Genomic DNA, 25,831 nt, shown 5'->3' on the forward strand with positions numbered 1-25,831 from the left:
GCCGGACCGACCAAGCATCTTTTTCCATCTCCCGGTTCCTAAAATCATCTCCGGGTTCCTAAAATCAATGCCATATACACGTCCCCTGATAGGGCACGTAACAGGGATTAAACTGATAAGAATAGTACTAGTTAACACACCACTCCTATCTGGTGGCACATTAGATGGCATGCGCAGTGCCCCAAATTAGAACTTGGAAGTAGGAGGACCGACCAAGCATCTCATCTCTTTGTGATTCCTGTTCTTGTAGGACAGTTAATGGGTCAGTCATGTTGCACAGTTCCTCAATGTGACAAATCTTCCTGGTTAGCTCGTCGTTCTCTTTTTCCCAGCTGCTGGATCAGATCAGAGATTGTGAGTAAAACCTGCCCCTGCTGCCGGGTGATCTCACTCAGGACTCGCTTCTCTTCTTCCAGCTGTTTCCTGATGTCCCTAATCAGGGCAGTGAGTCTCTCTGTTACACCAGCTGCTTTCTCTTGCACCCCTCTCATGTGCTTCTGCAGACTCTGGACTCTTTTCTCAGTCTCCTCTCTCTTTGTGGTCAGTTTCTGCAGAACATTTCTCAGTTTCCTTTTCTTCTTCTCAGAAGCCTCATTCAGCAGCTCGACCTGGTGTCCCCTGTGCTCTCCGGCCAGGGAGCAGGACACACAGATAAAGGCAGCATCCTCAGTGCAGTAATATTATAGGAGCATCTTGTGGGTGGAGCATTTTCTGTTACCCCAGGAAGTGATTGCACGTGCAGTGACATCAGCGAGGACAAGGAACGGGACATGGCTAGCTTGGTATCCAACCTTGTGCAAATGGGGAGTTTGCGGTTGTGCAAATGGACTGTTTGCGGTACGTTAAACGTGGAGTTTAGTCTGTCACTGTGAAGCGGGCGTAACCCTTACACTACCCGAACGATACCTGATGTTTTAAAGCACGTTATTCCAAACAATTTAGGAATTTTAGGTGATTTATGCCCTTTATAGATTAAAAACAGACTCTGCATCAACTATGTAATTTTCCATGGGAGTTTTGCCATGGATCCCCCTCCGGCATGCCACAGTCCAGGCGTTAGTCCCCATGAAACAACTTTTCCATCACTTTTGTGGCCAGAAAGAGTCCCTGTGGGTTTTAAAATTCGCCTGCCTATTGAAGTCAATGGCGGTTCGCCCGGTTCGCCCGTTCGCGAACTTTTGTGGAAGTTCGCGTTCGCTTTTCGCGAACGCAAAACTTTAGGTTCGCGACATCACTACTCACTACCTATACCCTCGATCCCATCCCCTCACAGCTATTCCCCTCCCTCTATTCTACCCTTACACCCATCCACACACACGTATTTAACTCTGAGCACCAGTTTAGTTCCCTCATATCTTAAACATGCACCAGTCACGCCTAACCTCAAAAAACCCTCTTTCGATCCAACCTTCCCATTCAACTGCTGCCTTATTTCCTTACGCCCCCTTGCCTCAAAACTTCTTTTAAAGCTAATATACATACATTTATCACATTTCCTCACATTAAACTCCTGCTTGACCCATTGCAATCTGGATTTTGCTCCCAACACTCCACAGAGACCGCAATCGTCAAGGTAACTAATGACCTACTTACAGCAAAATGAAAAGGCCACTTCTCTCTGCTAATCCTTCTTGGTCTGTCTGCAGCCTTTGACACTGTTGACCACCCTCTTTTGGGCCACACCTTCCAATCCTTCAGCATTTGCGACACAGCCCTCTCGTGGCTGTCCTCCTACCAGTCTAACCATACCTTTAGTGTAGCCTTCTCGGGTGTTTCCTCTGCCCTTCTAACGCTTTCTGTTGCGATACCACAAGACTCTGTTCTTGGCCCCCTTCTATTCACAATCTATACGTCATCATCATACGGTACCTTAATTAAGTCCCATGGGTTTCAATATAATTTGTATGCTGATGACACCCAAATCTACTTCTGCATTAGACCTATCCCCTTCCTTGCTAACTCATGTTACTAACTGACTTTCTCATATTTCATTTTGCATGTCCTCTCTCTACCTTAACCTAAATCCTTTCAAAATGGAAGTCTTTATTTTACTCCCTTCTTCCAAAATTCCCACCCCCCAGCTTTCTATAACTGTTAGTAATAGCAGCATTACCACAACCCCACACACCCAAGGTCTTGGAGTCACAATTGACTCCTCACAACCAATCTTTGGCCAACTACTGCTGTTTCCACATTAAAAAGATCTCCAAATTCCCTCCTCCTTACACAAGACACAATTAAGATATTAATTCACTCACATAATTTCCCACCTTGACTATTGCAGCTCCACCCTTTCTGATCTCCCTTTTTGTTGTCTATCTCCTTTACAATCCATAATGAATGCCTCTGCCAGGCTGATCTTCCTTACACATTACTCTTCTTCTGCTTTACCTCTCTGTCTTCACTGGCTTCCTATAGCCTGCATAATTAAAGACAAAATTCAGACTCTGACATTCAAGACCCTCAATGGCATGGCTCTCCCCTATATCTCAGACCTTGTCTCCATATACTTTCCCTCCCGTCCCCTTCGCTTTACTCACAACAAATTACAAGATATTTAAACTAATATCTTGTAATTTGTTTTTTATTTTGTGTAATTTAGTGTTTGTTTTGTTTTTTGTAATTTAGCTAATTGTATTTAATTTATTGAATTGTATTTAATTTATGTAAGTTATTTAATTGTAGGGTTAGGTTAGGTGTTAGTGTAACTTAGGTTAGGTCTTATTTTACAGGTAAATTTGTATTTATTTTAACTAGGTAGTTATTAAATAGTTAATAACTATTTAGTAACTATTCTACCTAGGTAAAATAAATACAAACTTGCCTGTAAAATAAAAATAAACCCTAAGCTAGATACAATGTAACTATTAGTTATTTTGTAGCTAGCTTAGGGTTTATTTTATAGGTAAATATTTAGTTTTAAATAGGAATAATTTAGGTAATGATAGGAATTTTATTGAGATTTATTTTAATTATATTTAAGTTAGGGGGTGTTAGGATTAGACTTTTAGGTTTAAAGGGTTAATAAATTTAGAATAGTGGCGGCGACGTTGGGGACGGCAGATTAGGCGTTAATAAGTATAATGTAGGTGTCGGCGATGTTGGGGGCAGCATATTACGGGTTAATAAGTATAATGTAGGTGTCGGCGATGTTGGGGGCAGCAGATTTGGGGTTAATAAGTATAATGTAGGTGGCGGCGATGTTGGGGCAGCAGATTAGGGGTTAATAAGTATAATGTAGGTGGCGGCGATGTTGGGTTTGGGAGATTAGGGGTTAATAATTGTAAGATTAGGGGTGTTCATGTTAGGGTGTAAACATAAATTTATTTTCCCATAGGAATCAATGGGGCTGCGTTACGGAGCTTTACGCTGCTTTTTTGCAGGTGTTAGACTTTTTCTCAGCCGGCTCCCCCCATTGATGTCTATGGGGAAATCGTGCACGAGCACATACAACCAGCTCATCGCTGACTTATGCAGCGCTGGTATTGAATTGAAGTGTGGAGCTCAATTTTGCTCTACGCTCACTTCTTGTCTGTTAACGTCGGGTTGATAAAAACCTGTAATACCAGCACTGCAGGGAAGTGAGCAGTGACAATAACGTGCAAATTAGCACCACACCCCTGTTACCGCAAAACTCGTAATCTAGGCGATAGTTTCCAGCATGGCTTCTATTTTTGTGATCCGGAGATCTATTATATCAGGGTAGTTAGCGATCCCCATGGCTGTGTGTGATTTCGGCGGCGTCTCACCCTGTGCAGTGGTATTGTTTTAATGTCTTTACTTTCAAGGTAATAATGATTTCCGTTGGACTAGTTTGCAAACTAGAGTTGTGAGTCTTAAGTGCAACCAGCTCTGGTCTGTATGTCCTTCTAATGTGCAGGTGAATTACATATTTACACTAGACCCTGGGAGTTTTACCCTAAGGATAAAAAATACAACCTGAAATATAAAAGCCTGTTAGGTTGCAGCTGATCACCACGGGGACAAGGGTTGTTCTGTATTAGTAGTGACATAACTGCTTCAGTACAAGGTATAAGAAATGGTTCGGCAATAAAAGGGTTAAAGGGACATAAAAGCCAAAACTACATTTTCATGGTTTAGAAAGAGAATGCGATTTTAAGAGACATTTCAATTTATTTCTATTATGAAATTAACTTTGTTCTCTTGGCATCCTTTGTTGAAACATACCTAGATAAGCTAAGAAGCAGCAGTAGACTACTGGGAGCTGCAACCACCGAGTTGATATTTTACAGACACAGACGGTATTTTAAAGGTTCAGGTCAAAGTTGATTAAATAAAGAAACAAAGGAAAGTGAAGGGCCTATTTAGGGACGTAACAATTTAAGGGGTAATTTCTTTGGAAGAAAGGAGAGATAGGAATGGATTAAAGCAGGTTGTGCCTGCTGGGCAGCAGTAGTTTTAGGAGGCGGAGATTCAGAAGTGAATCACTAACCTGTTCCTTGTCTTGCAGATTTCATCATGGTGAAGGCTCCATGGAGAATTGTTGAAGAGGATAATGTACCTTCAAGAAAGCAAAAGTCTGGGGTTACTACAGCTGGTGATATCTCCCTACCTCCCATTTATGTTTCTTCAGCTCATTATTATTCTGCTCTTTCAGCGGTTTCTGTGGCCCCTGTCCCTTCCTTTTCTGACTCTTTTCTCTCTGCTTATTCTATATCTTTGCCTATTTCTTCCCCTGGTCCCGTTTTTTCTACTCCCTCTGTTTACCCTGTGGTGTCTTGTTCCTCCGCTTCCCCTCTTATTTCCCCTGCTCATTTCCTTCTTTGCTTGCCCCCTTCTGTGCGCTTTTCTGTCCATAATGCTGCATAGCTGTCCCTTACCGGTCAGACCCCTCCCTCTACCCTTTACACTAGGCTGGTTTCCAATTGGAATCCAGCGGTGGCCCCTGAGTCGGTAGCTGATCAGCTACTTTACTCCCCGAAGATGCGTTTCTCTCCGGGGAGTGCTAGGGAGTCACCATCCCCCTCTTTCATCTCAGGTCAGGGTAGATCTTTCACGCCATTTCTGGAGGCGCAATGCATGGAGACTTCTGCGCAGGCCTCCACTGCAGCTCCGGTGCGGGCGCTCGTTCTGGCACCGCCCACCACACTTCCAGTCACCATCTTGGATCTGTCCGGTAGGCAGAGCGCATTTGACTCTGCGGCGATGGCAGGGGCTAGAGCGGTTGTTAGTGCATTGTTGGCTCAGGGACAGCAGGTCTCTTCGGTCCCTAATATGCAGGTAGGTGGAGCCTCAGGGGGGAGCGGGTTGTCCGGGGGGCCCTCCACTCGAGGGAAGGTTTCTGTAAAAAAGGGGAACTCTGCAAATTTGGGGGAAGCAGTTAGGCAACAAAATCAACCAAGCAGCGAAAAAAAACAATAAAAGGGCCAATAGGGCCATTGGGAACTCCAGCGAGTGGGGGAACAATAAAGAGAGTGGGACATATGGATTTGATGGCAAGTTTGAGAAAGAGGTTAATATCTGGACATATTTCAGGGGGGAATCCTGTAGGGGCCATGGTTTCAAGAGGGTCAGCTGGGGAGTCCTCAGGGCACTCTGTTTCTCCCTGTGTTGCTCCCACTGTTATTTTTGTGCCACAGGTCAGTACTAACGCTGCAGAGAAGGCGTCAGGCAGCGGAGTAGAAGCTGGGAATCCCACAAAAGGTGGAACGGCAGCTGGAGAAAAAGTGGTAGAAGGAACACCTGGATCCACACAGGCTGGGACGGTGACAGTCGCTGTGGCTACAGCATCAGGAAGCAGTGAGTCAGTACTTGCACCACACACTAGGGATGAAGATTCTTCTACGTCAGGGGAATCAGATAGTTCCGCAGGGCAAAAGGATGTGGGACATCGGAAATTATTTAGGAAGATTAGGAAGTGAGTGGATAAAAAGCCTAGGAATATAGTGGTGCAAAGTGTTCTAGCAGGTGGCTAGGTTTCAGGGTCTACCGGGATAGTGGCAATACAAGAGGGTTCTAGCAGGGGGAAAAAAGCTGGGGTAGCTAGTACAGCGGACACCTACCATTGCATAGCGCATTCATTACATTCACACTTGAAACCCAGGATTGCAAAAAAGATTAGGGAAGGTCATTATGTAAAGATTTTTGAGTTGTCAAGGGCTGCTTATCAGGTTAAGGAGATGGCGGAGGATGGTACAGGGGACAAGAAGGTGAAGAGACCTGATACTTATCAGGAGGGGATGCATTGCTTTAGGGTCCTTGCTTCTTGCTACATAGAAGCAAACCCTAGTCAAACAGTAAATGTACTCAAGTATATGGAGGTCATTGACCATGAAAGAGGTAAGGGTATGGCATGGTGTCAATATGATGCTCAGTTTAGGAGGATGTTAGAAGCAAACTCAGTGCTGAACTTTGGGATGAAAGAAATGGACCTATGGTCCAATCTTGATCTCTTGGATGGCACGGTTTCAGCGCCAGTAAAACAATTTAGCGTAGGGAAGCAGAATCGACCCTTTCATAAGAAATGGGTGTCAGGATGCCAGGAATCCTGGTAGGACTAGGTGCAGCAGGGGAAACAGGAGCAGCCAAAACTTGCGGGACACTTTGGTCCAAATGTGCAGTGCGAGTCAGCAGGGTTTGCAGGGCTAGTGCAAATTGATCCAAGCGGTGATCCTGTACATCCATCCTGGAAATTATGGCAGGTAAAGGTGGATTATTAGCACCATCAGGATTCATGGCCCTTGCGTAGTGTCAGGATGCCAGGAATCAGACTGAGACGAGAAGTGCAAAAATAATCACACCTTTATTAATAGCAAAAAATAAAAAAAAAGTCCAGAAGTCAAATAACAAGCCAGGAATCAAAACCAGAGCTGGTAGTCAGACGAGCCGAGTCAGGAGCCAAAGCGAATAGTCAGACGAGCCGAGTCAGGAGCCAAAGCAAATAGTCAGACGAGCCGAGTCAGGCAGCCAGGTAATACACAGGAGCTCTCACAAACAGGTCTGAGACAACGCAAGGGCAAAGCATACTGAACAGAGGCCCTTTAAATAATAAGTGATGACATCACAATTCTGAGACTCACACAGATGATGTACACCAGTCTGGCCATAAAAGGAAGTGCAGGAAATGAGCAGCATCACACAGTATGCACCAGAGTCAGCAAGAGAGGTGAGTAAAATGGCTGCCAGCAGCACATGGCAAACAAAACAGGGGAAAAACCCTGACAGTACTCTCCCCTCAACGACCCCTCCCCCGCAGGAGGACAAAAGGCTTATTGGGGAAATGGACATGGAAGGCACGGAGGAGGGTGGGAGCAAAAACATCAGAGTAGGGAACCCATGAACGCTCCTCCGGACCATAGCCCCTCCAGTGAACCAAATACTGTACGTAGCCCCTGGACATACGAGAGTCAATAATGCTGCTGACCTCATACTCCTCATGGTTGTCAATAAAGATAGGATGGGGACGAGGCAACCGATTACAAACCAATGGTTTCAAGAGGGAGACATGAAAAACATTGGAGATGCCTATTGCAGGAGGAAGGTCAAGAGCATAAGCCACAGGATTGACCCGTTGGAATATTCGAAAAGGACCAACATAACGGGGAGCCAGTTTATTGGAAGGCACACGAAGGTTCAAGTTGCGAGAGTACAGCCAAACTCCCTCATCAGCCTGGAACTTTTGGCACTGCATAGACAATGAAGACAATCCTGAATCTACACCCACGTGGAACGGAGTTGCCGGAGATGCTCCTCCAAAGCCGGAATACCCTGAGAAATTAATGAATCGGTCAACAAGGATGGTTGAAACCCATAATTCGCCATGAACGGGGATAACTTGGAGAAAGCATTAATAGCACTATTATGAGCAAACTCTGCCCAAGGTAACAGTTCAGACCAATTATTGTGGTGATCTGAGACATAGCAATGGAGGAACTGTTCCAGAGCTTGATTAGACCGTTTCGCAGCCCCATTGGATTGAGGGTGATATGCCGAGGAAAAGAAAAGCTGACCACAAAATGAACACCAAAATCTGGAGACAAACTGGCTACCCCAGTCCGACACTATCTCCTTGGGTAGCCCATGTAAATGGAAGACCTCCCGGGCAAAAATTGAAGCAAGCTCCTGAGCGGTAGGCAATTTCTTCAAGGGAATGCAATGTGACATTTTCAAAAAACGGTCAACCACCATAAGGATAACAGTATTGCCATTGGAAACAGGGAGCTCGACAATGAAGTCCATGGAAAGATGTGTCCAAGGACGCTCACCATTAGCAATAGGTTGAAGAAGACCCACAGGAAGACGTAGAGGAGTCTTATTCTGTGCACAAACTGAGCAGGAGGCAACATACGCAGCAACATCAGAATGAAGACCTGGCCATCAGAATTGTCGAGTGACAGACCAAATCATTTGGTTCTTGCCTGGGTGACCTGCGGCTTTAGGATAGTAGTAAGTGTGCAAAAGTTTAGTTTGAAGACTCTCAGGAACAAAACACTTACCACTAGGTTTCTCAGGAGGTGCATTGGTTTGAGCAGCCAGGATCTCCTCCCCCAAGGGAGAAGTCAAATTAATACATATGGTAGCCAAAATATGGTCAGGAGGTATAACTGGAGTAGGTACAGACTTGTCCTTGGACAGAGGCAGAAATTGTAGAGAGAGGGCATCAGCCCTAACATTCTTACTACCAGGCAGGTAGGAGACCACATAATTAAACCAAGACAAAAATAGCGCCCATCTGGCCTGTTGGGGCGACAAACGTTTTGCTTCAGATACATAAGTTAAATTCTTGTGGTCAGTAAGAATGAGCACTATCACGCTAGTACCCTCGAGTAGATGCCTCCCTTCCTTGAGTGCCAAAATTATGGCCAGTAATTCCCTGTCAACAATTTCATAATTGCTGGAGACAAGAAACCACACGGATGCAAGGAACCGTCAGGCGTAGGACGTTGAGACAAGAGGGCACCTACTCCAGTCTCAGACGCATCAACTTCAAGAATGAAAGGCAGGACAAGGTTAGGATGAGCCAGAACTGGAGCGGCAGCAAAGGCAGTCTTAAGACTATCGAAGGCCTTAATGGCAGTAGGTGACCAATGGAATGGATCATTCTCTTTACGGGTCATGTCTGTGATAGGTTTAACCAAGGAAGAAAAGTTTTTATTAAACTTTCTATAGTAATTGTCGAACCCTAAAAAACGTTGAATAGACCGAAGACCAACTGGGCGAGGCCACTGCAGAACTGCAGATAACTTGTCAGGATCCATGTAGAACCCTGCAACAGAGATAACATAACCTAGGAAGGTTACTTGAGTCTGATGGAACTCACATTTCTCGAGTTTACAAAACAGGCCATTCTCACGTAGTCTCTGAAGAACCCGTGTAACATCAGAACGATTTCCTCAAGTGTGGGTGAGTGTATGAGGATGTCGTCTAAGTACACCACAACACACTGTTGCAACATATCTCATAGGACATCATTAATAAATTCCTGGAAAACAGCAGGAGCATTACATAGGCCAAAGGGCATTACAAGATACTCATAATGCCTGCTCCTGGTGTTAAATGCTGTTTTCCATTAGTGGCCCTCCTTGATCCTAGCGAGATTGTATGCTCCTCTCAAATCAAGTTTAGTAAAGATTGTAGCTCCCTTGAGGCGGTCAAAGAGTTCTGTAATGAGCGGAATAGGGTAAGCATTCTTAATGGCGATTAAGACCCCTATAATCGATGCATGGTCTTAACTCGCCACCCTTTTTCTTCACAAAGAAGAAGCCAGCCCCTGCAGGAGAGCAGGATTTGTGGATGATACCCCGCAACAGAGCATTGGCAACATACTCCTCCATAGCACAATTCTCTGCAACAGACAGGGGGTAAACCAGGGCCCGAGGAGGAATGGCTCTGGGTTGCAGGTCTATGGCACAATCGTAAGACTGGTGAGGAGGCAACGTACCAGCATGCACCTTGTCAAAAAAGTCTAAGAACTCTCGGTACTCCTCTGGGAATTGAGCTACCGAAGAAGTGCACAAAACTTTAACTGGTTTCCGAAGATAAGTGGTAATACATTGTGGAGTCCATGACAAAATTTCGGACCTGCGCCAGTCGAAACTGGGATTGTGCTTTTGGAGCCAGGGATAACCCAGAACAACCGGAAAATGTGGAGAGTTTATCACCTGGAACTGGAGGGTTTCAAAATGGAGAGCCCCAACAGCCATGGATAACGGAGCAGTTTTGTGAGTAACGAGTACGGGCTGAAGGGGCCTGCCATCAATGGCCTCAATAGCAAGCGGAACCGACCAAGGCAAAACAGGAATGGAGTGCTTTGATACAAAAGCACTGTCAATGAAATAGCCCGCAGCACCGGAGTCAACAAGAGCCTGGGTTACTATGGAGGAGTCCACCCAGGAAAGGACAACCGTGACCAAAATGTTTCTCCTTTATGGGTTCCGGGGACGAGGATAAACCACCCAAGGTCTGCCCCCGACAGGACCTTAGGTGTGAGCATTTCCCGGCCGTGTAGGACAAGACTTCAAAAGGTGGCCCTGTAACCCACAATAGAGGCAGAGCCCCTCCCTCCTTCTAAAGGCCCTCTCCACCACGGAGAGACACGTGAATCCCAACTGCATCGGCACAGCAGTACCTGGTGACTCTGGACCAGGAGGCATGGGAAGAGAGGGAGTCATGGGTGGGAACAAACACGTAGGAGACAACGGAAAAGGAGGCTTCCGCAAGCGCTCCTTGAAAGAGGGCCTCTCTCTGAGTCTGATGTCAATTAGGATCAAAAAAGACACCAATGCCTCAAGATCCTCTGGTAAATCTCTGGCAGCAACTTCGTCTTTAATTGTATCAGAGAGCCCATGAAAGAAGGCGGCAACAAGGGCTTCATTGTTCCAACCTACCTCTGTGGCAAGCGTTCGGAACTCAATGGCATACTGGGCAACAGATCTTGTACCTTGATGAATGGACATGAGTAGTTTAGCAGCAGAGGAGGAGCGAGCTGGAACATCAAATACCCTTCAAAAAGAGGCCACAAATTCAGGATAATTTGAAATCACAGGTTTATTAGTCTCCCACAAGGGATTAGCCCAGGCAAGAGCTGTGTCAGAGAGTAACGAGATGAGAAATCCCACCTTAGCTCTGTCAGAGGGAAACACCTGAGGTAACATCTCAAAGTAAATGCCCACCTTGTTAAAAAACCTTCTGCACTGATTAGGATCGCCTCCATATCGCTGAGGTAGAGGTGCAGAACCGGACATGCTCCTGGTAGGACTAGGTGCAGCAGCGGAAACAGGAGCAGCCAAAACTTGCGGGACACTTTGGTCCAAATGTGCAGTGCGAGTCAGCAGGGTTTGCAGGGCTAGTGCAAATTGATCCAAGCGGTGATCCTGTACATCCATCCTGGAAATTATGGCAGGTAAAGGTGGATTATTAGCACCATCAGGATTCATGGCCCTTGCGTAATGTCAGGATGCCAGGAATCAGACTGAGACGAGAAGTGCAAAAATAATCACACCTTTATTAATAGCAAAAAAACATAATTTATGCTTACCTGATAAATTTATTTCTCTTGTAGTGTATCCAGTCCACGGATCATCCATTACTTATGGAATATATTCTCCTTCCCAACAGGAAGCTGCAAGAGTCCACCCACAGCAAAGCTGCTATATAGCTCCTCCCCTAACTGCCATATTCAGTCATTCGACCGAAAACATGCAGAGAAAGGAAAAACCATAGGGTGCAGTGGTGACTGTAGTTCAAATGAAAAAATTACCTGCCTTAAAGTGACAGGGCGGGCCGTGGACTGGATACACTACAAGAGAAATAAATTTATCAGGTAAGCATAAATTATGTTTTCTCTTGTTAAGTGTATCCAGTCCACGGATCATCCATTACTTATGGAATACCAATACCAAAGCTAAAGTACACGGATGATGGGAGGGACAAGGCAGGTACTTAAACGGAAGTTACCACTGCCTGTAAAAAACCCTTTCTCCCAAAAATAGCCTCCGAAGAAGCAAGGTATCAAATTTGTTAAATTTGAAAAGTATGAAGCGCAGACCAAGACTCCGTCTTGTAAATCTGTTCAACAGAAGCCACATTTAAAAAAGGCCCAAGTGAAAACCACAGCTCTAGTAGAATGAGCTGTAATCCCTTCAGGAGGCTGCTGTCCAGCAGTCTCATAAGCTAAATGAATTATGCTTTTTAACCAAAAAGACAGAGAGGCTGCTGAAGTCTTTTGACCTCTCCTCTGTCCAGAATAGACAACAAACAAGGTGAACGTTTGATGAAAACTGTAGTAGCTTGTAAGTAAAACTTTAAAGCACAAACCACGTCCAATATTGTGTAATAGACGTTCCTTCTTTGAGGAAGGATTAGGATACAAGCATGGAACAACTATCTCTTGAGTGATGTACTTGTTAGATACCACCTTAGGAAAAAACCCAGGTTGGTACGCAGGACTACCTTATCCGTACGAAGGACCAGATAAGGAGAATCACATTGTAACACAGATAACTTGGAGACTCTACGAGTCGAGGAATTAGCTACCCAAAAGAAACTTTCCAAGATAAAGATTGATATCTATGGAACAAAAAAGGTTCAAACGGAACTTCTTGAAGAACCTTAAGAATCAGGTTTAAGCTCCATGGCGGAGCAACAGTTTTAAACACAGGCTTGGATCTAACCAAAGCCTGACCAAATGCCTGAACGTCTAGAATACCTGCCAGACGCTTGTGCAAAAAAATAGACAGAGTAAAAATCTGTCCCCTTTTAAGGAATTAGCTGACAACCCTTTTCTCAAAAACATCTTGGAGAAAAGATAATATCCTGGGAATCCAGACTTTACTCCATGAGTAACCCTTGGATTCATAACAATCAGATATTTACACCATATCTATGTTCAATTTTCCTAGAGACAGGCTTTCATGTCTGTATTAAGGTATCAATGACTGACTCGGAGAAGCCATGCTTTGATAACATCAAGCGTTCAGTCTCCAGGCAGTCCATCTCAGATTGATTCTATTTAGATGGTTGAAAGGACCCTGAGGTAGAGGGACCTGTCTCTGAAGCAGAGACCGTGATGGAAAGGATGACATGTCCACCAGATCTGCATACCAGGTCCTGCGTGGCTACGCAGGCGCTGTCAAAAACACCAAAGCCCTCTCCTGCTTGGTCTTGACCTCCGGAGGAAATCCCACTCCCCCGGAAGAAAAGTCTGACGACTTAGAAAATCCACCTCCCAGTTCTCAACACCTGGGATATGAATAGCTGATAGACAAGAGTGAGTCTCTGTCCAGTGAATTATTGTAAGATTTCTAACATCGCTAGGGAACTTCTGTTCCCCCTTGATGGCTGATGTAAGCCACAGTCGTGTATATTGTCCGACTGAGTATGATGTACCTCAGAGTTGCTAACTGAGGCCAAGTCTGAAGAGCATGGAATATCACTCCCAGTTCCAGAATATTTATTAGAAGGAGGGTCTCCTCCTAAGTCCACTATCCCTGAGCCTTCAGGGAGTTCCAGACTGCATCCCAACCTAAAAGGCTGGCATCTATTGTAACAATTGTCCCATCTGACCTGCGGAAGGTCATACCCTTGGACAGATGGACCCGACATAGTCACCAGAGAAGAGAATCTCTGGTCTCTTGGTCCAGGTTTAACAGGGGGACAAATCTGTGTAATCCCCGTTCCTCTGACTGAGCATGCATAGTTGCAGCGGTCTGAAATGTAGACGTGCAAACGGTACTATGTCCCTTGCCGCTACCATTAAGCCGATTTCATTCATGTACTGAGCCACCGAAGGGCGCGGATGGGATGAAAAAAACACGGCAGAAATTTAGAAACTTTGACAACCTGGACTCCGTCAGGTAAATTTTCATTTCTACAGAATCTATCAGAGTCCCTAGGAGGGAAACCCTTGAGATTGGGGATAGAGAACTCTTTCCTTGTTCACTTTCCACCCATGTGATCTCAGAAATGCCAGTACTACGTCCGTATGAGACTGGGCAATTTGGATGTTTGACGCCTGTATCAGGATGTCGTCTAAATAAGGGGCCACTTCTATGCCCCGCGGTCTAAGGACCGCCAAAGCGACCCCAGAACCTCCATAAAGATTCTTGGGGCTGTAGATATCCCAAAGGAAAGAGCTACAAACTGGTAATGCCTGTCTAGAAAGGCAAACCTGAAAAACGATGGTGATCTTTATGCATCACAATGTGAGGATAAGCATCCTTCAAATCCATTGTAGTCCTCTATTGACTCTCCTGGATCATAGTTAAGATGGTACGAATAGTTTCCATCTTAAATGACGGAATTCTGAGGAATTTGTTTAAGATCTTTAGATCCAAAATAGGTCTGAAGGTTCCCTCTCCTTGGGAACCACAAACAGATTTGAGTAAAAACTCTGTCCCTGTTCCTCTCTTGGAACTGGATGGATCTCGTACACAATGTAAGAATGCCTCCTTCTTTATCTGGTTTGCAGATAATTGTGAAAGGCGAAATCTCCCCTTTTTTTGGGGGGGAATCTTTGAAATCCAGAAGATATCTCTGGGATATAAATTCCAATGCCTAGGGATCCTGGGCATCTCTTGCCCACGCCTGGGCAAAGAATGAAAGTCTGCCCCCTATAGGATCCGTTACCGGATAGGGGTCCGTTCCTTCATGCTGCCTTAGAGGCAGCAGCAGGCTCCTTGGCCTGCTTATCTTTGTTCCAGGTCCGATTGTCTCCAGACCGCCTTGGACTGAGCAAAAATTCCCTCTTGTTTTGCCTTAGAGGAAGAGGATGCCACACCTGCCCTGAAGTTTTTAAAAGGTACGAAAATTAGACTTTTTTTTTTTTTTTTTGCCCTTGATTTAGACCTATCCTGAGGAAGGGCATGACCTTTTCCTCCAGTGATATAAGCAATAATCTCCTTCAAACCAGGCCCGAATAGGGTCTGCCCCTTGAAGGGAAGTTAAGTAGCTTATTTATTAAAGTCACGACAGCTGACCATGATATAAGCCATAGCGCTCTGCGCGCCAGTATAGTAAAAAACAGAATTCTTAGCCGTTAGTCTAGTCAAATGAACAAGGCATCAGAAAACAAAGGAATTGGCTAGCATAAGCTTGTCAAATATATTCATCCAATGGAGTCGCTTAACTGTAAAGCCTCATCAAGAGACTCAACCCAGAACGCCGCAGCAGCAGTGACAGAAGCAATGTATGCAAGGGGCTGCAGGATAAAACCCTGTTGAATAAACATTTTTTATCCATTGGATCTAAAAAGCACAACTGTCCTCGTCAGAGGTAGTGGTACGCTTAGCTAGAGTAGAAACTCTTCTCTCCACCTTAGGAACTGTCTGCCAGAAGTCCCGTGTGGTGGTAACTATTAGAAAACATTCTTCTAAAAAATAGGAGGGGAAGAGAACGGCACACCTGGTCTATCCCATTCCTTATTAAAAAAATTTTTTTTAGTAAACCTCTTTAGGTATTGGAAAAACATCAGTACACACCGGCACTGCATATTATTTATCCAGTCTACACAATTTCTCTGGCCCTGCGATTGTACACATTCATTCAGAGCAGCCAAAGCCTCCCTGAGCAACAAGTGGAGGTTCTCAAGCATAAATTTTAAATGTAGAAATATCAGAATCAGGTTAAATCATCTTCCCTGAGTCAAAAAAAAAAAAAATCACCCACAGACTAAGCATATTGTGAGGTAGTATCATACATGGTTCTTAAAGCGTCTGTATGCTCTGTATCTACCCCCAGAGCTAACTGCTTTCCTTTAATTTCAGGTAGTCTGACTAATACTGCTGCCAGAATATTATTCACCACCTTTGCCATGTCTTGTAAAATAAACGCTATGGGCGCCCTTGATGTACTTGGCGCCATTTGAGCGTGAGTCCCTGAAGCGGGAGTCGAAGGGTCTGACACGTGGGGAGAGTTAGTCGGCATAACTTTCCCCTCGACAGAATCCCCTGGTAAAGAAACGCTATGGGTGCCCTTGATGTACTTGGCGCCATTTGAGCGTGAGTCCCTAAAGCGGGAGTCAAAAGGTCTGACACGTGGGGAGAGTTAGTCGGCATAACTACCCCCACGACAGAATCCTCTGGTGATAATGTTTTTAAAGACAAAAAATGATCTTTATTGTTTAACATGAAATCAGTACATCTGGTACACATTCTAAGATGGGGTTCCACCATGGCTTTAAAACATAATGAACACAGAGCTTCCTCTATGTCAGACATGTTAGAACAGACTAATAATGAGACTAGTAAGCTTGGAAAACACTTTAAATCAAGTTAACAAGCAAATATATAAAACGTTACTGTGCCTTTAAGAGAAACAAATTTTGCCAAAATTTGAAATAACAGTGAAAAAAGGCAGTTAAACTAACAAAATTTTTACAGTGTATGTAACAAGTTAGCAGAGCATTGCACCCACTTGCAAATGGATGATTAACCCCTAATACAAAAAACAGATTAACAAAACGAAAAATATGTTTTAAACAGTCATAACAGCTCCTACTTTTGAAGCCCTTTTGAGCCCTTCAGAGATGTCCTATAGCATGCAGGGGACTGCTGAGGGAAGCTGAATGTCACTGTTTGTAATTTTAACTGCACCAACTGTAACTTTTATACTATAACAGTGGAAAGCCTCAGGAAACTGTTTCTATGCAAAATTTAAGCCAGCCATGTGGAAAAAACTTAGGCCCCAATAAGTTTTATCACCAAACATATGTTAAAAAACGATTAAACATGCCAGCAAACGTTTTAAAACACATTTTTACAAGAGTATGTATCTCTATTAATAAGCCTGATACCAGTCGCTATCGCTGCATTTAAGGCTTTACTTACATTACTTCGGTATCAGCAGTATTTTCTTAGTCAATTCCATTCCTAGAAAAATATTTTACTGCACATACCTTATCTGCAGGAAAACCTGCACGCCATTCCCCCTCTGAAGTACCTCACTCCTCAGAATGTGTGAGAACAGCAAATGGATCTTAGTTACGTCTGCTAAGATCATAGAAAAACGCAGGCAGATTCTTCTTCCAAATACTGCCTGAGATAAACAGCACACTCCGGTGCCATTTAAAAATAACAAACTTTTGATTGAAGAATAAACTAAGTAGAAAGCACCACAGACTCTCACAACCTCCTATCTATGTTGAGGCTTGCAAGAGAATGACTGAATATGGCAGTTAGGGGAGGAGCTATATAGCAGCTTTGCTGTGGGTGGACTCTTGCAGCTTCCTGTTGGGAAGGAGAATATATTCCATAAGTAATGGATGATCCGTGGACTGGATACACTTAACAAGAGAAATAATAAAAAGTCCACAAGTCAAATAATAAGCCAGGAATCAAAACCAGAGCTGGTAGACAGATGAGCCGAGTCAGGAGCCAAAGTGAGTAGTCAGACGAGCTGGAATCAGGAACAAGGAGAACAACAGAGTCAGGAACAAGCCAGGGATAAGGAACCAGGAGGGACATCAGACAGCCAGGTAATACACAGAAGCTCTCACAAACAGGTCTGAGCCAACGCAAGGGCAAAGCATACTGAACAGAGGCCCTTTGAATAATAAGTGATGACATCACAATTCTGAGACTGCATCCTGTCTCACGCGGATGATGTACACCAGTCTGGCCATAAAAGGAAGTGCAGGAAATGAGCAGCATCACACAGTATGCACCAGAGTCAGCAAGAGAGGTGAGTAAAATGGCTGCCAGCAGCACATGGCAAACAAAACAGGGAAAAACCCTGACAAGGGGGCAGAGAATGCTGGCATTTTCAGGAGAAGTTATGCAATAGGGGAGCGCAGTGCCTCTTTTGGCACGTGCGCATCTATTGTAGTGGGGCCCACCCAGGGAACAATTGTAAAAGTTAGAGAGATAGTCACACTGGCAAGCAACAATTCAGACAGGGTCCTACGGGAAAGGGTGCACACGCCAATGAAGCTTGCAGCATATTTAAGGAGTTTAGGGATTACCCTAATAGGGAGGGGGCGGAATTTCTTCAGACAGGTTTATCTTATGGTTTTCAAATCTCACTTCATAGGTTAGTTTGTCCCCCATTTGCAATACGCAATTTGAAGTCAGCGTATCAATTTCTGCTAGCTCTACAGGAAAAAATAGATAAGGAGGTCAGGTTGGGTAGGATGGCGGGCCCCTTTTCTTCTCCCCCATTTGAGAATCTAGTAGTTTCCCCACTGGGTGTTGTGCCCAAGAAGGAACCGGGGAAGTTCAGACTCATCCAGCACTTGTCACACCCAAAGGGGAATTCAGTGAATGATGCGCTGGATGAGCCTGACACTTCAGTAGTTTATCAGTCGTTTGAGTCGGCACTAGCTATTGTACAGAGCTTAGGTGAGGAGGCCGAAATGGCTAAAGTAGACATCGAGTCGGCTTTCCATCTTTTGCCTATACATCCGGATAGCTTCCACTTGATGAGTTGCAGGTCTCGGGCCGGTATTACGTTGACCGCTGCTTGCCGATGGGGTATGCCATTTCTTGTGCATATTTCGAGTGGTTTAGTTCCTTTCTCCATTGGGCAGTGGTGCGCGGGTCCAGTCTTGGGCAGGTGGCTCATTACCTGGATGACTTTCTGTTTATGGGGGCCGCAGGATCGGGTGAGTGCGCATACCTTTTCGGAGTGATGCAATCCTTGATGGCGGAGATCAGGGTACCTTTAGCAAGGGAAAAAATGAAGGGCCCAGCTACATGACTAGTTTTCCTGGTGATTGAGGTGGATACAGTGGCAAAGGAATGTAGACTTTTGAGTGTTAAGATTCAGGCGGCCGCTGCATCCATCTCCATCATCCTGGACACAGGTCATGCTACCCTGAGGGAATTTCAGTCATTGCTGGGGACTCTAAATTTCACAACAAGAGTCATGCCAATGGGTAGGATATTTAACCGGAGGATGGAGGCCACCACAAGGGGCTTACACAATCCTAAATCGCGCATTAGATTGTCGAGGGCTATTATAGCTGAATTACGGGTAAGGCTGCTTTTCTTGAAGGATTTCAATGGGGTTAGGATGTGGAGGGCTTCTCCAGTTTCCAGTCAGGAATTGCACCTATTCATGGATGCGGCAGGTAGTGCAGGCTTTGGGACGTATTTTAATGGTCTCTGGTTTGCCTCACCTTGGCCGCCAGAATGGAACAGCATCAGACTAGTCTGGAATTTGACCCTCTTAGAGTTATTCCCAATCTTAGTGGCCATTGAACTGTGGTGGGATAGGTTGCAGAAAAGGACGGTAGTTTTTTGGTGTGACAATCAAAGTGTTGTTTATTCCATTAACAGGCTTTCCGCTAGTTCTCCACCCATTGTGAACATACTGAGGCAGTTAGTACTTAGATGTTTGCGGCATAACATCGCTTTTAATGCTAGACATGTTCCAGTGGTTCACAATGGGATTGCCGATGCTCTATCACAGTTTCAGTGGACTAAGTTTAGGGAATTGGCGCCGGAGGCAGACAGCGTGGGTAACATGTGTTCAACATATCTCTGACAGGTGGTGAGTTCTGGGGAGCTGCGCTAAGGCTGTTAAAAGGTTCGCTGGCACCTAGGACTTGGCAGGCATACAGTGTTGCTTGGAGTGAGTGGGGTAAATTCTTGAATGTCTTCAATACCACAAGGAGGACCCCTTCAGTGCAGTTATTAATTACCTGGCTAGGTTCCCTTAAGGTAGCGGCCTTATCTCCTGGTGCTATAGGTGGCAAGGTGGCAGTGGTAGCTTTTTTCTCTAAACTGTATGGGGTAGAGGATGTGACTAGGGTTTTATTGCTAGGGCAGCTTTGAAGGGAGTTCATAGGTTAGGGGGTAGGAGGAAGGATGTGAGGGAGCCGATTACTAGGATTAGGCTAGCGCTGTTAATAGGACAACTAGAAGGTATCTGGCCCTTAGAATCAGCGAATTAGTAGCAAAATCCAAGACTACACCTCACCTGGCACAGGTTTATTGAGGGAACACGTGAGATTGGAAGATCAGACAGTTTTAGTGTTCATGGCAAGATCTAAGATGGAGGCAGGGAGGGGTAGATGGCTCAATTTGCTTTCGCAGGTGGAGCCATCTATCTGTCCAGTTTTGCTTTGCAAAAGTTTATAGCAATTAGGCCAAATGTAGATGGCTGTTTCTGGTACATGAGGATGGGTCTTATGTATCCCAATTTCAATTCAGAACGGTGTTAAGGAGAGTAGTGTGCAGTCTAGGATAGGACCCGGTGGTAGTGGCTCCTCATTCTTTCTGCATTGGGTCAGCCGCGGATGTGGCCAAGTCGGGGTGTTTGGAGGGACAGATTAAGGCGCTAGGGTGTTGGTCATCAGGGCAAAAATATATTAGGCCCCTGAACCAGTTTTAGGATATAGGAGGTAATTGCAAGTTGTTTCGATCAGTTATTCTAGTTAGTTTCTTGTGTTTTGGTATGTGAGTTTTGGGAAGCCAGGACCTTATGGTTTGTTGCTGTTCTTTGCAGGACAGGCCGCAGGATGCAGGAGAATATAGATTGTGGGGCATTCATACATACATTGGGCGGCCATTCGGGCTGCATCGCAGCCAGGAGGCCAACAACTGGGATTGCCATCAGAAAAGGTTTCCATTAGGTGGTTAGGCAGGAAGGGCATGATGTGCTCACATTTGCCAGGCAGGCCTCATGTTGTTTTTCTTCATCTAGGAGGGAATGATGTAGGGACCATGCCAATGGGGAATTTGGCTGATATCATGGTGTCTGACATTAGATGGCTGATGGCTCCATTTCAGGGAGTGACCATTATATGGTCAAATATCATTTTGAGGAATATATGGAGGCATATGGCCACCAGGAAGGCGGGTTTCCGGGTGAAGAGGAAACTCAATAGAGATGTGAGTAAGGTGGTGCTGGCTTCAGGGGGGAAGGTGGTCTCGCATGACAATATCAAAATTGATTATGCGGGTTTGTTCCGGAGAGATCAGGTACACTTGTCAGATAGGGGTACGGATTTGTTCTTGGATAATATCAAGCAGGTCTTGGCTTCCTGTTATGGTTAGTGGGGCAAGAGTACCTTTTCCTTTTTTTGGTGGCAGAAAGGGGTGTGGCAACAAATTCTAATTTGCCGTAACAATCATAGAAGGAAGGTACAGTGGGTGTTTAGGACGCTAGGGATAGGTCGGCTCGCTGGTCGATCTTCCTTGAGTGGATAGGTAGGCGGAATGAGGGCGTCCTCATTCCAAGGGTGGCCACACCCCTTATAGGGTTAATAGGACAAGATCATCTTGTCATCTGGTAGCAGTTTGTTATTTAAAGTTATTTATGTATTTATTAATAAAAACAACCCCTCCCCCTGTTGGTTTTCTCCCAACCCTGAGTGTTGTGTCTTTATTGAATTTTAGGTTTGTTTAAAATTTGGGGGTTGGTATTATCTTGACTGTATTTAACTAAAAAATGTAACCCCTTAGGAAAGTGAAGGACCTATTTAGGGACGTAACAATTTAAGGGGTAATTTCTTTGGAAGAAAGGAGAGATAGGAATGGGTTAAAGGAGGTTGTGCCTGCTGGGCAGCAGGAGTTTTAGGACGTGGAGATTCAGAGGTGATAAAAAGAACTGCAAAATAGAAAGTGAATCATTAACCTGTTTCTTGTCTTCCCTCCCAGCCCTCCTTGTTTTTCTGTTGTTATTACTATTACAGGTGCTGAATCGGATGGAGGAGTTCAGTTCGTGAGTTCATCTGGCTTATTCTTCCCTTGGCAGGGGGCTACATAATCATGTGGACCTTTGTAAGCCCAAGGGCGTTAATTGGTAGTATGGGGTCTCCTTTCGGGACTAACAATCTTTTGCCTGGGGGGCCATTGACTATCCAGTGTTGGAGACTTCTTAACCCTTAAACAGGTTGGCGGTTTGTCATGCTTTCTCAAGTGTGGCGGAAAGGGGTGTGGCAACAAATTCCAATTTGCCGTAACAATCATAGAAGGAAGGTACAGTGGGCATTTAGGACCCTAGTCACCAAGGGGCTAGGGATAGGTCGGCTCACTGGTCGATCTTCCTTGAGCGGATAGGTAGACGGAATGAGGGCGTCCTCATTCCCAGGGCAGCCACACCCCTTAAAGGGTTAATAGGACAAGATCATCTTGCCAGCTGGTAGCAGTTCGTTATTTAAAGTTATTTATGTATTTATTAATAAAACAACCCCTCCCCCTTTTGGGGGAGGTTGGTTTTCTCCCAGCCCTGATAGTTGTGTCTTTATTGAATTTAAGGTTTGTTTAACACTTGGGGGTTGGTATTATCTTGACTGGATTTAACTAAAAAAATTAACCCCTTAGATGTTATCATGATCAAACTTCTTCTAGGTGTGTTAGAATCTAATTATAAACCATTGGTCATTTAAAATTAGTTCTAGAAGCTTTAGTTCCTAATTTATGCTGTATAATTATTTATGCAAATGTATGTTAATGAATGAATGAATTTTCCAGAAAAGGTTGCAACCCCAGCTGCAACATTAAGTGAGAAGAAACTGCAAGACCTATAGGCATATTTTTTTATATACCCTATATATATATATATTATTATTATTTATTTATTTATCTGTTTAAATACTCCCATAAAGGGGAGTGACTCACACAGATTAGTAGCTCTCTTCTATTAAAGTAGATTCTAGCCTCAACTTCCTAATGTTATTAAATAGTATTTAATAACATAAGGACTGGTGAGGCTAAAGAGGCTGAAGACGCTCTAGGGAGCCTAAAAAAAACATATTGCACTTGTGCTACAGTTAACGCACCACTTGTAATCTAGGCATTTTATGGGAGTGATGTATTACCTGTCTACAGTTTATAAGAAGATTGAGTGACCACCCCTTGTGACTTTTGGACTTTTTTTTAATTATTATTACATACATTTTTCATATATTTGCTTCCCTTGTATTTATCATCTCCTGGTGAGTGATTACATATCTGTTGCCTTTGTGCACCCCCTATCGACAGTGTGGGGCATTGATCCACATTTATCTCAAAATTTACATATTTTTTACAATTTTAACTTTGTAAATTACTGTGCATGAGTTTAAGTGTCTTATTTTTGTCTCTGTGTATAGACAGTTTTTATGAAATAATGTAAATGTGTACTGTTTATACAGATTTGTTTGCATAATATGATTTAGGTTTGTACAGTGTTTATAAAATGCAAACGGCTAGATTTAGAGTTCTGCGTTAGCCGTCAAAAGCAGCGTTAAGGGGTCCTAGCGCTGCTTTTGGCCGTCCGCTGGTATTTAGAGTCAGGCAGGAAAGGGTCTACCGCTCACTTTCAAGCCACGACTTTTCCATACCGCAGATCCCCTTACGCCAATTGCGTATCCTATCTTTTCAATGGGATTTTCCTTACGCTGGTATTTAGAGTCTTGGCTGAAGTGAGCGGTAGAGCCTCTACCGACAAGACTCCAGCCGCATAAAAAAGTCAGTAGTTAAGAGCTTTCTGGGCTAACGCCGGTTTATAAAGCTCTAAACTACTGTGCTATAAAGTACACTAACACCCATAAACTACCTATGTACCCCTAAACCGAGGTCCCCCCACATCGCCGCCACTATAATACATTTTTTTAACCCCTAATCTGCCGACCGCACACCGCCGCCACCTACATTATCCCTATGGCCCCCTAATCTGCTGCCCCTAACATCGCCGACACCTACATAATATTTATTAACCCCTAATCTGCCACCCCAACGTCGCCGCTACCTAACTACACTTAATAAACCCCTAATCGGCCGACTGGACCTCGCCGCCACTATAATAAAGTTATTAACCCCTAAACCGCCGCACTCCCGCCTCAATAACCCTATAATAAATAGTATTAAGCCCTAATCTGCCCCCCCCAACGTCGCCGCCACCTAACTTCAAGTATTAACCCCTAATCTGCCGACCGGACCTCGCCGCTACTCTAATAAATGTATTAACCCCTAAAGCTAAGTCTAACCCTAACACCCCCCTAAATTAAATATAATTTTAATCTAACAAAATAAATTAAATCTTATTTACTAAAGTATTCCTATTTAAAACTAAATACTTACCTGTAAAATAACCCGTAATATAGCTACAATATAACAAATAATTATATTGTAGGTATTTTAGGATTTATATTTATTTTACAGGCAACTTTGTATTTATTTTAACTAGGTACAATAGCTATTAAATAGTTATTAACTATTTAATAGCTACCTAGTTAAAATAATTACAAAATTACCTGTAAAATAAATCCTAAGCTAAGTTACAACCTAACACTACACTATCAATAAATTAATTAAATAAATTACCTACAAGTACATACAATTAAATAAACTAAACTAAATTACAAAAACAAACACTAAATTACAAAAAATAAAAAAAGATTACAAGAATATTAGGCTAATTACACCTACTCTAAGCCCCCTAATAAAATAAAAAAGCCCCCCAAAATAATAAAGGTCCCTACCCTATTCTAAATTAAAAAGTTACCAGCTCTTTTACCAGCCCTTAAAAGGGCTTTTTGCGGGGCATGCCAATAAGTAATCAGCTCTTTTGCAGGTAAAAAAAAATACAACCCCCCCAACATTAAAACCTACCACCCACATACCCCTACTCTAACCCAAACCCCCCTTAAATAAACCTAACACTACCCCCCTGAAGATCTCCCTACCTTGAGTCGTCTTCACCCAGCCGGGCACCGATGGACCAAAAGAGGACATCCAGAGCGGCAGAAGTCTTCGTCCTATCCGGGCAGAAGAGGACATCCGGACCGGCAGACATCTTCATCCAAGCTGCATCTTCTATCTTCATCCATCCAGAGCGGAGCCATCTTCTTCCAGCTGACGCGGATCCATCCTCTTCAACCAACGCCTACTCACCGAATGAAGGTTCCTTTAAATGACGTCATCCAAGATGGCGTCCCTCGAATTCCGATTGGCTGATAGGATTCTATCAGCCAATCGGAATTAAGGTAGGAAAAATCTGATTGGCTGATCCAATCAGCCAATCAGATTGAGCTTGCATTCTATTGGCTGATCGGAACAGCCAATAGAATGCGAGCTCAATCTGATTGGCTGATTGGATCAGCCAATCGGATTGAACTTGAATCTGATTGGCTGATTTAATCAGTCAATCAGATTTTTCCTACCTTAATTCCGATTGGCTGATAGAATCCTATCAGTCAATCGGAATTCGAGGGACGCCATCTTGAATGACGTCATTTAAAGGAACCTTCATTCGGCGAGTAGGCATTGGTTGAAGAGGATGGATCCTCGTCAGCTGGAAGAAGATGGCTCCGCTGCCACTCCAGATGGATGAAGATAGAAGATGCCGCTTGGATGAAGATGTCTGCCGGTCCGGATGTCCTCTTCTGCCCGGATAGGATGAAGACTTCTGCCTCTCCTGATGTACTCTTTTGGTCCATTGGTGCCCGGCTGGGTGAAGACGACTCAAGGTAGGGAGATCTTCAGGGGGTAGTGTTAAGTTTATTTAAGGGGAGTTTGGGTTAGAGTAGGGGTATGTGGGTGGTGGGTTGTAATGTTGGGGGGGTTGTATTTTTTTTTACAGGCAAAAGAGCTGATTACTTAGGGGCATGCCCCGCAAAAAGCCCTTTTAAGGGCTGGTAAAAGAGCTGGTTACTCTTTAATTTAGAATAGGGTAGGGACCTTTATTATTTTGGGGGGCTTTTTTATTTTATTAGGGGGCTTAGAGTAGGTGTAATTAGCCTAATATTCTTGTAATCTTTTTTTATTTTTTGTAATTTAGTTTAGTTTATTTAATTGTATGTAATTGTAGGTAATTTATTTAATTCATTTATTGATAGTGTAGTGTTAGGTTTAATTGTAACTTATCTTAGGATTTATTTTACAGGTAATTTTGTAATTATTTTAACTAGGTAGATATTAAATAGTTAATAACTATTTAATAGCTATTG

General features: G+C 44.0%; 1 long non-coding RNA gene across 1 annotated transcript in view; it reads right to left on the reverse strand.

The window, feature by feature from the left end:
- LOC128638942 (uncharacterized) overlaps positions 1 to 25,831 on the reverse strand; it is a 51,506-nt gene that overhangs the window by 17,940 nt on the left and 7,735 nt on the right. Inside the window, exon 3 of the long non-coding RNA XR_008399133.1 lies at positions 4,454 to 4,522. This is a non-coding gene — a long non-coding RNA (uncharacterized LOC128638942). The remainder of the gene's footprint in view (positions 1 to 4,453; positions 4,523 to 25,831) is intronic.

The sequence above is a fragment of the Bombina bombina genome, chromosome 1 (assembly GCF_027579735.1).
Source record: "Bombina bombina isolate aBomBom1 chromosome 1, aBomBom1.pri, whole genome shotgun sequence".
NCBI lineage: Eukaryota > Metazoa > Chordata > Amphibia > Anura > Bombinatoridae > Bombina > Bombina bombina.